Source organism: Myotis brandtii, unplaced genomic scaffold (assembly GCF_000412655.1).
Source record: "Myotis brandtii unplaced genomic scaffold, ASM41265v1 scaffold314, whole genome shotgun sequence".
Classification (NCBI taxonomy): domain Eukaryota; kingdom Metazoa; phylum Chordata; class Mammalia; order Chiroptera; family Vespertilionidae; genus Myotis; species Myotis brandtii.
In genome coordinates this window covers 3,311,470-3,323,389 of record NW_005362033.1, presented here as the reverse complement: position 1 = coordinate 3,323,389, position 11,920 = coordinate 3,311,470, and the positions used below count along the sequence as shown (strand labels likewise).

Below are 11,920 nucleotides of genomic sequence, written 5' to 3'. Positions count from 1 at the left end.
AGCGCTCCCTCGGAGGCGGAGTCGGTGGGCGGCCGGGAGAGGAGGGTGCGGGAGGGTGACAGCGAGGGACGAGCGCGTGAGGAGCGAACTAGTTCGCCTTTCTAAGCAGATCACCCGGGAGAGGAATGGCGAAGGGCAGGTCGCGGTGGAGATGGCAAAGGTCGGGACTCTGTACCTTCTGCCTTGGATATTGGCTTTAATAATGATGCTAAGTCGGGGAATTCTCTTTTTGGGGGTCAGAGGGATTTGAGAAACTGTAATTGAGAAATGAGTCCTAATGGAGAGGAAAGCGAATTTGAATTCTTCGAATGAGCTGGACGAGGTGCGTCGAGGACCGAAGGTGTGGGTGGGGGGGACAGTGATGTGCTGGTACCCGAGTTGTGTTGATGTTGTGGGCCCCGTGCTGCTGCAGCAGCTCGCCTCGGAGCGGAGTGCGGGGTGGGGAATCCTGCTCTTTGGAATGAGTGTACTCACCTGCATCAGGGTTGCTTCCTCAGTCATGTCCCAATTTTGAAATTTACATTCCTTGTGTTTACCCTGGCGAGGTGACGATGGGAGGCGGAACACTGTGCAAAGAGCAACAGGCCCGGGATTTAAAAATGCCAACCAAGTATTCATTCATTCGTTCATCGTATCTTGATCAATAGCGCCTGCTGATGGTCACAGGGGATTGGCTAACTGAAGAGTTGATGGCATGATTTAGTTTTCAGTGTTTTTTTGAAAATGTTTTCGTGTACTTTTTCATAAAGTTATTTATTGGAGGAATCAATTTGCTGGGGCTCAGGAGTAGCCCAATTTTAGAATCTTATGTCTAAATAGGTAAAAATTACAGAAGAAATAACCACAAATTGTTGGAAAAAGAAATAGTCTTTACTTTCTTATTTCGTTAAAATCCCGTGGAAGTTTATTTATTTATTTTAATATTTATAGTACACAGTTGCTTTGCCTTGTTTTAAGCACACCTGTTACTAGAAATCAAGGTTAACACGTACATGTAAATAATATGCACATACATACATAACGGTGTGAATACTTGCAATATTAAAATAAAGTACTATTTCCTTTTGCAAAAGCCTTGCCATATATTGAACTACTCCCCCAGAGAAAATATAATACAAAGAGTCCCGATTCTTCCTTTAATGAAATTGTGACATTTTGGAATATGATCAACCTTTCTGTGCTTCAGTTTCCTCACCTATGATAGGAGGAAAGCGTCTCTCCCAGGGTTGGCTGTTGTGAGCCTAAGAAAGTTAATAGTTATGAAATTACTTTAAATAGGTTGAGAGGGCTATATTTCTGTGAGGTAGTAACAGCTCCCTCTGCCCTTGTGAAATGCTTTATTTGCACATCTCATGGCATTTACACTTTCTACCTTATATTTAGCTTTTTATGTACCTGTTTTATCTCCTCTGGAGGGAAGGATAGGCCCTTCTCTGATTTTATCTTTAAGTTTATGGCAAATTTAAAGAGAAAATCCGAGGATTTTATTTTCTGGGTAGAATATTGATACTGCAATATTTATTAAATGAATAAACATTGCATTCTAATTAGAAAAATGGATTCACATTACAACTTATCCAAATACACTTGTTACCTGTGGTTAACATTCTCTGAGATATCTCTCTCTATATAAAAACCTAATATGCAAATTGTCCCCTCAGGAGTTTGACCAGGAGACTTAGAGTTCGATCACTCGCTATGATGTGTGCTGACCACCAGGGGATGGCATGGAACTAAGGAAGGCCCCAGCTGGCAGCTGGGGAAGGAAGGTCCTGGCCAGCAGCCGGGGAAGGAAGGCCCCGGCTGGCAGCTGAAAGGCTTCAATCAGCCTTGATCGCCAGCCAGGTCTAGGGACCCTACCTGTGCATATAAAAGGCTGATATGCTAAGTGTCCCTCCTACTGTCTGACCCGTCACTATGACACACACTGACCACCAGGGGGCAGACGCTCAATGCAGGAGCTGCCAAGCTGCAGTGACTTGGCGGCTGCAGTTCTTGGGTGACACACCCCAAAACCAGAGAGGAGAGAGCCCAATTCCTCGCGGGGCTGCGCGATTCCACCTTCGGCTGTGGGTCATGTTGTTGCTGGGGCACTGTTGGTCCCGAATCTGGTTTACTGCACACTTGTGTTTGCGTTCCACACCCTATACAACAGCAACTTTGCAGAGTGCCCTCTCGCACTCCAGTACCCCTCGGGGGATGCTGGAGAGCTGATTTTGGCCTGATCCCCGCAGGCCAGGCTGAGGGACCGCCACCTGCCGAGGGACCTCACCTGCTGGAGGGACCCCTCTCACTCTGCAGACACTGGAGAGGGACTGTGAGAGGTTGGCTCCAGGGCGTGTCTGGCCCGTCTCACCCAGTCCCGCCCCGCCAGCCACCTTCTAATTAATTTCCTTTCAGTGTTCACGAATCTGTGCACCAGGTCACTAGTATACTAGTATATATAACTGCCTGTCATGTTGAATTTAATTATACAGTAAGACTTAAGTATTTGGCCTGCCCACATAATTTTTTTAAAAAGGCACAAAATGTTTGAAATTAAAAAATTTGTTTCCAGGCTAGGCAGATTTAGATTAGTTAGGTTTTGTTAAAGCTTTTTAAAAAATTGGTGAAGGATGAAATTTTCTTGCCATTGTTATCTGCAGTGGAAAGCAACGGGCTTTGAATAGGCCAGGAATTGATGTAGGTCAGCAATTTTCAAACTTTTTCTTCTCATTGGCACACAGAAACTAATGACTAAAGTTCTGCAGCACCAACTGACAAAAGAATAGGTATAATTTTGATTCATTCACACTGGATGGCTATTGTGTTGGCTGTTGTCAGTTTTTAATTTGACAATCTAAGGCTATGGTTCTCAACCTGTGGGTCGCGACCCCTTTGGGGGTTGAACGACCCTTTCACAGGGGTCGCCTAAGACCATCGGAAAACACATATATAATTACATATTGTTTTTGTGATTAATCACTATGCTTTAATTATGTTGAATTTGTAGCAATGAAATTGGGGGTCACCACAACATGAGGAACTGTATTAAAGGGTCGCGGCATTAGGAAGGTTGAGAACCATTGATCTAAGGGAAAAGAGGTTAGTGCATGTTTTAAAAATTCTTGTGGCACACTGGTTGATAATCGCTGATGTAGGTAAATGTCAGGATATTTGTTACTTGTTTTTTGTGTGTGTTTATTTTGTTGTTCAGTTTTAATTGTATTTCGTCTTAGTTACAATTTCAAACTCTTAATTGATGGCTGGGAATGATAGAGGTTTCCCATACTTACGTAGCTAGTTTCATCTATTCCTTCCTTCCTTCCTTCCTTCCTTCCTTCCTTCCTTCCTTCCTTCCAAGATTTTTTAAAATAGATTTTTAGAGAGTGAGGGAGGGAGAGGGTGGGGAGAGAGAAAGAGAGAGAGAGAGAGAGAGAGAGGAAGAGAAACATTCATGTTAGAGCGAAACATTGATGGGCGGCTTCCTTCGCTTTCCCTACCTGGGAATCGAACCGGCAACCTTTTGGTGCACAGGACAATACTCAACAAATGAGCCACATCAGCCAGGGTCCGTCTATTCTTTTACTTCACATATGGATTTTACTAGATGTAGTCAATATTCATCATAATTAATTGTGTTGACTTATTGATTAGAGATTCATTTATAGTTCATTGCTTTGTATAACTGGTGTTAAGTGCTTTTTATGTTCAGGGCACATTATTAAGTACTATAAAGTTGAGCAGATTAATATGTGCACAAATAACTCAGTCTGTAGATTGCCTGATATTTTGTCCTTTTCAAGTTTGACGATGAAAAAAGTACATTTAGATAGATGGTTAAGAAAACATTTTGTTTGTTTCTTTTTCTATTAGGACTTATTAGGAGTATTAAAAAGCTATGAAAAGCTTCTGATATGTAGCAATAACTATGTAGAGCATCTGACTTTTATTTGGGTATTCTTGTGGTAGTAGTTTTCCTTGAACATTTTTATTACCAATTTTTCTACCCTAGGAGCTAGTGTGGTCAAACTATTATATTATTTGGATAGTCTTCAGATATAACATACAAATCCTCTTTGCATTTGAAGAGGAGTTCTTCAGTTTAATTCTTCCATGTGTGCTGTTATTACTTTTACTTAAAAATGATCTCAAAAACAAATTTAAATTGATTAAAACAAAATGCTAATAATTTATAGAATTATAGAATGTAGAGTCATATATGTTATCTACAGATGCTCCTTGATGGGGTTATGTCCTGCTAAACCCATCTTAAGTTGAATATATTGTAAGTTGAAAATGCACTGAGTAGACCTAACTTATTGAAGGAACATCCTAGCCTAGGCTACCTTAAACATGCTGAGAACACTTACATTAGCTTACAGTTGGGCTAATGTGATTTCTTTAAAAACATTTTTTTAAAATTTATTGATTGATTTTAGAGAGAGAGAAAGAAAAACACCAGTTTGTTGTTCCACTCATTCATGCATCACTGTTTGATTCTTGTATGTGCCCTGACCGAACCCACAACCTTGGCGCCTCTGATGATGGTCTAATCATGAGCTACCTGGCTAGGGCTGGGCTAATGTAATTTCATCTCAAGAGTAATTGCTTTCCTTTTCTCACCAGCAGCAAGTGACATGGCATATTGTAGACCTGATGGGATGGGAAAATACAAAACACAATATCCAAATAACTCTGGCACCACAGTACATTGTAGGATATCTGCTGTTTATTCTTTTGATCACGTCATTTTTGTTTTGTTTGTTTTTTGTTAATCCTCATTTGATATTTTTCCATTGATTTTTAGAGAGAGTGGAAGGGAGGGGGAGAGATGGAGAGAGAGAAACATCAATGTGAGAAAGACACATGGATTGGTTGCCTCCTGCATAGCCCTGACCTGGGATAGAGCCTGCAACTGAGGTATGTGCCCTTGACTGGAATTGCTGGAATCAAGCCTTAGGTCCACCGGCTGATGCTCTATCCACTGAGTCAAACCGACTGGGGCTTGATCAAGTCTTTGACTGGGAGCCTTGCTCACTGCTGCTGCCCAGCATCACAAGAAAGTATTGCACTGCATATTGCTAGCCCAGGAAAAGGTCAAAATTCGAAATATGGGTTCTATTGAATGCCTATCACTTTGACAACATTGTAAAGTGGAAAAAGGTCATCCGTAGAACAAATGTAAATTGGGGGCTATCTGTAGTCTTACCTTGTTTTACGGTTTTTCTGAGGGCCACAGAAATGAAGTGATCTGTCTAAATTATAGTGGGGCACTAGCAGGATCTAGTCATTTGACATCCAGTGTAGCGCTCCTTTCATTACACCATATCATCTATGGCAGCAATTTTTAACCAGTGTGCCACAAGAGTTTCTAAAACATGCAATACCTGACTAAGTGGTCGGGGCACTGACCTCTTTTCCCTTAGATTGTCAAATAAAAACATGACAGTGGCCAACACAACAATAGCCATCCGTGTGAATGAATCAAAATTATACCTTTTTTTGTCAGATCAGTGAAAAATGTAACATATTTTTTGGCTTGCCACAGAATTTTAGTAATTAGTTTATATGTGCCACTAGAGGCCTGATGCACAAAATTCATGCAAGGGGCTCGGCCCTCGCAGCCCTGGCTTCGTCTGGAAGGTTGTCTGGAATGTCATCTGGATGGTTATTCCGCTGTTCGGCTGTCCGGTCTAACTAGCATATTATACTTTTATTATAGATGAGAGAAAAAAGGTTAAAAATCACTGATCTATGGGATTATTCAATGTGATGATTGACAGTTACTTAAAACAAAAATTGGGGTGGATGGGAATAAGAGATCATTTATTCAGCTTAGGTATTGAATTTAAGGTATTTCTTAATTTTAAATTTCTGCAATAAAATTAGTAATATGATCACTGGGAATTACCTACTTTGCTTAATTGTCAAATCTGTTATGATAAAAAAATGTTTTTGAGATTATCTGGACCTAGTGATATATATTTTTTAAAACTATATTTTTATTGATTTCAGAGAGGAAGGGAGAGGGAGAGAGAGTTAGAAACATCAGTGATGAGAGAGAATCATTCATTGGCTGCCTCCTGCACACCCCCTACTTGGGATAGGGCCTGCAACTTGGGCATGTGCCATGACCAGGAATTGAACTATGACCTCCTGGTTCATAGGTCTACGGTCAACCGCTGAGCCATGCCAATGGGGCTGGACCTAGTGATATTTTATGAAATTAAACTATTACAAGAAATTTTGTTATGCCAGTGGTTACCTCTGAGAACTAAACATATCCTATGTAATAAAAGGGTAATATGCAAATTGACCCTAACAGCGGTCGCAATGATTCACACTGACGACCAGGGGACAGATGCTCAACGCAGGAGCTGTCCCCTGGTGGTCAGTGTGCTCCCACAGGGGGAGCTACGCTCAGCTACAAGCTGGGCTGATGGCTGCAAGTGCAGCGGTGGTGGCGGGAGCCTCTCCTGCCACCTCGGCAGAGCTAAGGATGTCTGACTGCGGCTTAGGCTCACTCCCGCAGCGAGCGAGCCTAAGCCGCTGTCAGATATCCCCCTGAGGGCTCCCAGGCTGCCAGAGGGATGTCTGACTGCCAGCTTAGGCCCAATTCCCCAGGGAGTGCGCCTACACCGGCAGGTGGACATCCCCTGAGAGCTTCCTGACTGCAAGAGGGTACAGGCTGAGCTAAGGGACCCCCCCAAGTGCATGAATTTTCATGCACCAGGCCTCTAGTAGATTATAAACTAGCTATTGTTTGCTTCACTAACTCTAAAACTTTTTTTTAAAACTTTTAATTTTTTTGATTCAGCTGGAATTTATTTCTGGGTGCATGGTTTTTCCACCAAATAGCCAGAATGTCAATGCTATTTAGTGAATAATCCAACCTTTAGATTTGCAACCTTCATAATTTATTCGACATGTGTTTGGAACTGTTATGTTCTACAGTGGGGCCTTGACTTACGAGTGTCCCGACTAATGAGTTTTTCGAGATACAAGCCGTCTCTCGGCCGATTTTTTGCTTTGAGTTGTGAGCTAAAATTCGGGTTACGAGCCAGCTTCAGATACCCCACCGCTAGTTGGCGCAGTGAACGTCACAGTGAACGCCACAACATCAGCCCAGCATCATGTGTCTCACTCATTCACTTTAAGATTTGATATACGAGTAATTTGAGTTACGAGCTCCGTCACGGAACGAATTAAAACTCGTAAGTCAAGGCCCCACTGTATTATGTTCTCTTGATCTTTTGTTGTATATTACCATATTCTTTAAAATATTATTGTTTCATAATTGTAATACTGGAAGGGTTAGTCACCTGTTCATTATGTTTTTTTTCCAGCCTTTGACAGTTCTTGTCTGTTTGTTTTGGATGAACTTTAGAATCATTCTGCGAGGTTCAAAAAGAAATCCTGTTGAGATTTTTATCGGGAATACTGACTATTGATTGGGAATATTGAATTTAAAGGTTAATTTTGGGGAAATTGGCACCTTTATGTACTTACTATCCTCTAACAGATTTCCATATTCTCAGTGGATTTTCAAACTTTAATTCAATTAAGTTCTGTACATCTCTTATTTATTTTGTTAAACAAATACGGTAGGAAGTCAAACAGTTTATATTCAATGAGGGAGACAGAGTACATACGTATAATCAAGTAAAACTAAATAATTCATTAGATTATGATTAATCCTGTAAAGAACAAAAAGGGTGATGTGATTGAGAGTAACTGGTGGGAGCCTACCTTATAATGTGGTTGGGAAAGGCTTTTCTGAAAAGATGACATTTGAACTGAGACTTAAGTCTGGGGAGAAGTCAGCCACGGGAATAAGTCAGGAAGAATGTTCCAGGCAGAGAGTAAAGGACAAAGACGAGGCAAAAAAGGGTCCTGCAGAATGAAAGATCTGTAAGGAAGCTTCTGTTGCTGGGTCCTACTGAACAATTGGGAGAAAGCAGGCCAGATTGGTCGGGACTTGTGGGCCCTAGTGAGTATTGGGATTTTATTTGAAGTTGCCTGGTAAACCCTGGGGAGTTTTAAGCAGAACATGTTCTGATTCCTGGTTTAAAAGAATGCTTTGATTTTTCTGTGGAGAAAGTATTGAGGTAGGAAGTCCATTTAGGAGTTTCTTGCAGCAAGAGATGAAGTTGGGGGAGTTAAGATGGAGAAGAGTTGGAAGGCTTGGGGGAAGTGTCCGGAGTGGAAGGAAGAAGAGGACTTGTAGTTGGAATGGGTGTTGTTTGAGAGTTAAGCACTGTTAGGTGCTAGGGAGGCCATATAAACAAAACAGAGATCATACCTGCCCTTACAGGTGTCTAGTGATTTTATTTTTAGATATAATTCAATAAATTTTATTTTAAGTTAATTGTGTTTTTCTACTTTATTTTGGTACATACCTGGAAATAGAGGCTGTTCATTAGTCTTGTTTTATTTTGCTTCATAACTTTTAGCAGTGTGTCTCTGTTTTTGGGTCAAAGGGGAGGCACCAGAACATGATCTTTAAGATAACTATCTCTGAGTTAAAAAAAATTACCTTGGGGAAGTTACTTATTTAGCCTTTTTGAAACCTTAATTAGGGAAAATAATGGAACTAGTGTTTTAGGTGAGCTTTTCCATGGCCAAGCTGTAAGTGCATTGCCTAGTACATAACAAAAGCTCAATAAATAATAACTTTTTATTATTCTCCTTAGGTATTGTCATATATATTATGACAAGCTTCTAGAGGTCAAGTTTTTGTAATCTTAATACACTGTTCTCTTTTGTGTTAATGGAGGAGAAAATTGGCAGATAGCTGTCCATTTTGGCTTTTTAAAATATATGATTTCAGGGAGGAAGGGAAGGGGGGAGAGAGAGAGAGAGAGAGAGAGAGAGAGAGAGAGAAAGAGAGAAAGAAACATCAGTGATGAGAGAATTATTGATTGGCTGCCTCCTGCACGCCCCACACTGGGGATGGAGCCTGCAATCCGGGCATGTGCCCTTAACCAGAATCAAACCCAGGACCCTTCAGTCCGAAGACCAACGCTCTATCCACTGAGCCAAACCGGCTAGGGCCATTTTGGCTTTTAAATATATATATATATTCATTCTTATAGTTGAAAGAGTGACTATTGCTCAACTTAGTTCAATATAATACAACTATACCCCCAAGTTCTCAGATGTGTGTTATCTACTGCTCTCTTGGAAAACTTGTTCTTTCTTATCTTATTTATGTAGGGATAAAGCAGAATTTTTTTAAATTAAAAAATTATTTATTGAATGTCTGTATCCTTAGATTAATCAAATAATTATGCCCTTATTCTTGTGTTTCTTTCAATATCAGACTTTATCAATGTAGCATAATTTAACCTAAAAGGCCTCTTCTTTAGCTCCCATTTATCTACTTCTTTTTAAAATATATATATATTTTTATTGACTTCAGAGAGGAAGAAGGAGAGAAAAACATTAATGATGAGAGAGTATCATTGATCGGCTGCCTCCTGCAAGCCCCCTACTAAGGTTGGAGCCCGAAACCCAGGCATGTGCCCTGACTGGGAATCAAACTGTGACTTCCTGGTTCATAGGTTGATGCTCAACCACTGAGCCACACGGGCTGGGCCCTTTCATCTATCTTCTAAGTGAGATGTCATAATGTAAAAAGAGGCTACAGATAAAATACCTTATTAATGCCTTCCCACAGAGGAGTCCCCTCCTACTTTTTAAGGGAAGAATAGTTTATACTACAGGAGAAATTTTATTCCAGTTTAGCACCACTCTGATCTTATACAAATTACAGAATTCACTTAGATGATTTCTTGTCTCTCTCTTTCTTCTTCTGAGGGCTGGACTCTGAGATAGCTCAGGAGGTCAGCTTTCTTTTCTTCTTTTTAAATTAAATTAAATTTTAATTTTTTAAGTTTTCAATTACAGTTGACATATAATATTATATTAGTTTCGAGTGTACAACCCAGCGATTAGACATATAATTTATGAAGTGATCACCCGATAAGTCTTGTACCCGTCTGACACCATACAGTTATTACAATATTATCAACTGTATTTCCTATGCTGTACTTTATATCCTCGTGATTATCTTAAGTTCTTAGTTTATTAATCCTCTCATGAAAAACCTGTGATTACCACAGATAAAGTCACTGAAGAATCTTAACTCCTTCTGTTGTCCCATCTCCAGCTCACTTTTTGCAGCACCAACAATGGCCTTTGAACTTCTCCTAATTTTCTTCATTTTCTTCTTGTGTTCCTCTCTTGAGGTCATTGTTTTCTCATACAGGCCATGTTTTGCAAGTCTGTGTTTGGGTTCATTTTTCTTTGGGTAATCCAAGGAATCATAAATCATGCCAAAGCCAATTGTCTTGCCACCAAATACAAAGATGACATTTTGGCTTGTTTTTCCCAAATTTTTGTCTCAGGTGCTGTTACCTTTTCAGGGTAACGGACCTCAATGATCATTTGTTTCCGATAAAGTAGTCTGTTGGTTATGAACTTCCTGGTCCATACAGCTACTGTGTTCTTCATGACAGTGGCCTGTGGTTAAAAAAAAAAAATTGTTTTATTAATCCTCACCCGAGGACATGATTTTAGAGAGAAGGGAAGAGAGAGAGAAAGAGAGGAGAAAGAGATTGGCTGCCTTTCTGTATGCCTCCCACTGCCAATCATACCTGCATCCTAGGTAGTGTCCTGTCCAGGAATCGAACCCGCAATCTTTTCGTTTTCAGGATGACTTCCAACTGAGCCATCACAGCCAGGGTCGTCACTGTTTTTTGTTTTGTTTTTCAAAAATTTGATTTTGTTGATTTTAGAAAGAGGAAGGGAGAGGGAGAGAGGAAACGCCTATTAGTTGCCTCTTGTACTAGGATTCGACAACCCAGGTATGTGTTCTGACCAGGAATGGAAACGACCAACCAACTGAGCCACACCAACCAGGGTCATGATTGCTTTAAAACTGGCAGTTCGGGCCAGCTGGTGTGGCTCAGTGGTTGAGCGTCGACCTGTCAACCAGGAGGTCACAGTTCACTTTCTGGTCAGACCATTTGCTTGGATTTCGGGCTCGATCCCCAGTGTGGGGGGTGCAGGAGGCAACCGACCAATGATTCTTTATCATCATTTATGTTTCTCTGTCTCTCTCCCTCTCCCTTCCCCTCTGAAATCAATAAAAATATATATATAAAAAAAAAACAAACTAGCAATTTGTACTTCTTAATCTCTTCCCCTTTTCACTCATCCCATTGGGCCACTACCAAAACGTCCTCTGTATCTATGAGTTTGTTTCCGTTTTTTGTGTTTGATTACACATATAATTGAAATCATATGATATTTGTCTTTCTCTGTCTGATTTATTTCACTTAGCATAATAAATGGACCTTGAGCAAACCTGTATCCCCCTTTTGCTCTAGGTCCATCTGTGTTGCAAATGTCAAGATTTCATTCCTTTTTTGTGGCTGAGTAATATTCCATTTGTGTGCGTGCGTGTGTGTGTGTGTGTGTGTGTGTGTGTGTGTGTGTGTGTGTAGGCCAGATTATATGACCACCCTGATGTTTGTAGGCAAATTAGCTATAATTTCACACTGAAGTTGCTAGAGGGCCAGATCATTATAAATAGGGAAGCAGGTTGTTTACCACGACAGTAGAAGTGATTTTTTTTCTGAAAATATGGGTAAACAACGCATATATGCCATGTCTTTCATCCAGTTGTCTATCAGTGGACACTTAGGTTGTTTCCATACCTTTGCTATGATGAATAATGCTGCAATAAACATAGTGGTGCATTAGGTCTTATCTAATGTACTTTTGGAGTTGGACTAGAGCTAGGCTCCTTTGTGAGAATTAGTGCAACCTGATTTGCCTCAGTTTACTAATATTTTGGCATCTGCAATGTTATAGAGCCATTCCCCTATTCCATATTTTTGTATCAAAAGGTTTTAGTATTTGCTAGAGGCCC

At 40.5% G+C, this 11,920-nt stretch overlaps 1 protein-coding gene across 10 annotated transcripts in view; it reads left to right on the top strand.

The window, feature by feature from the left end:
• NCOR1 (nuclear receptor corepressor 1) overlaps window positions 1-11,920 on the top strand; it is a 241,681-nt gene that overhangs the window by 955 nt on the left and 228,806 nt on the right. The window lies entirely within an intron of this gene.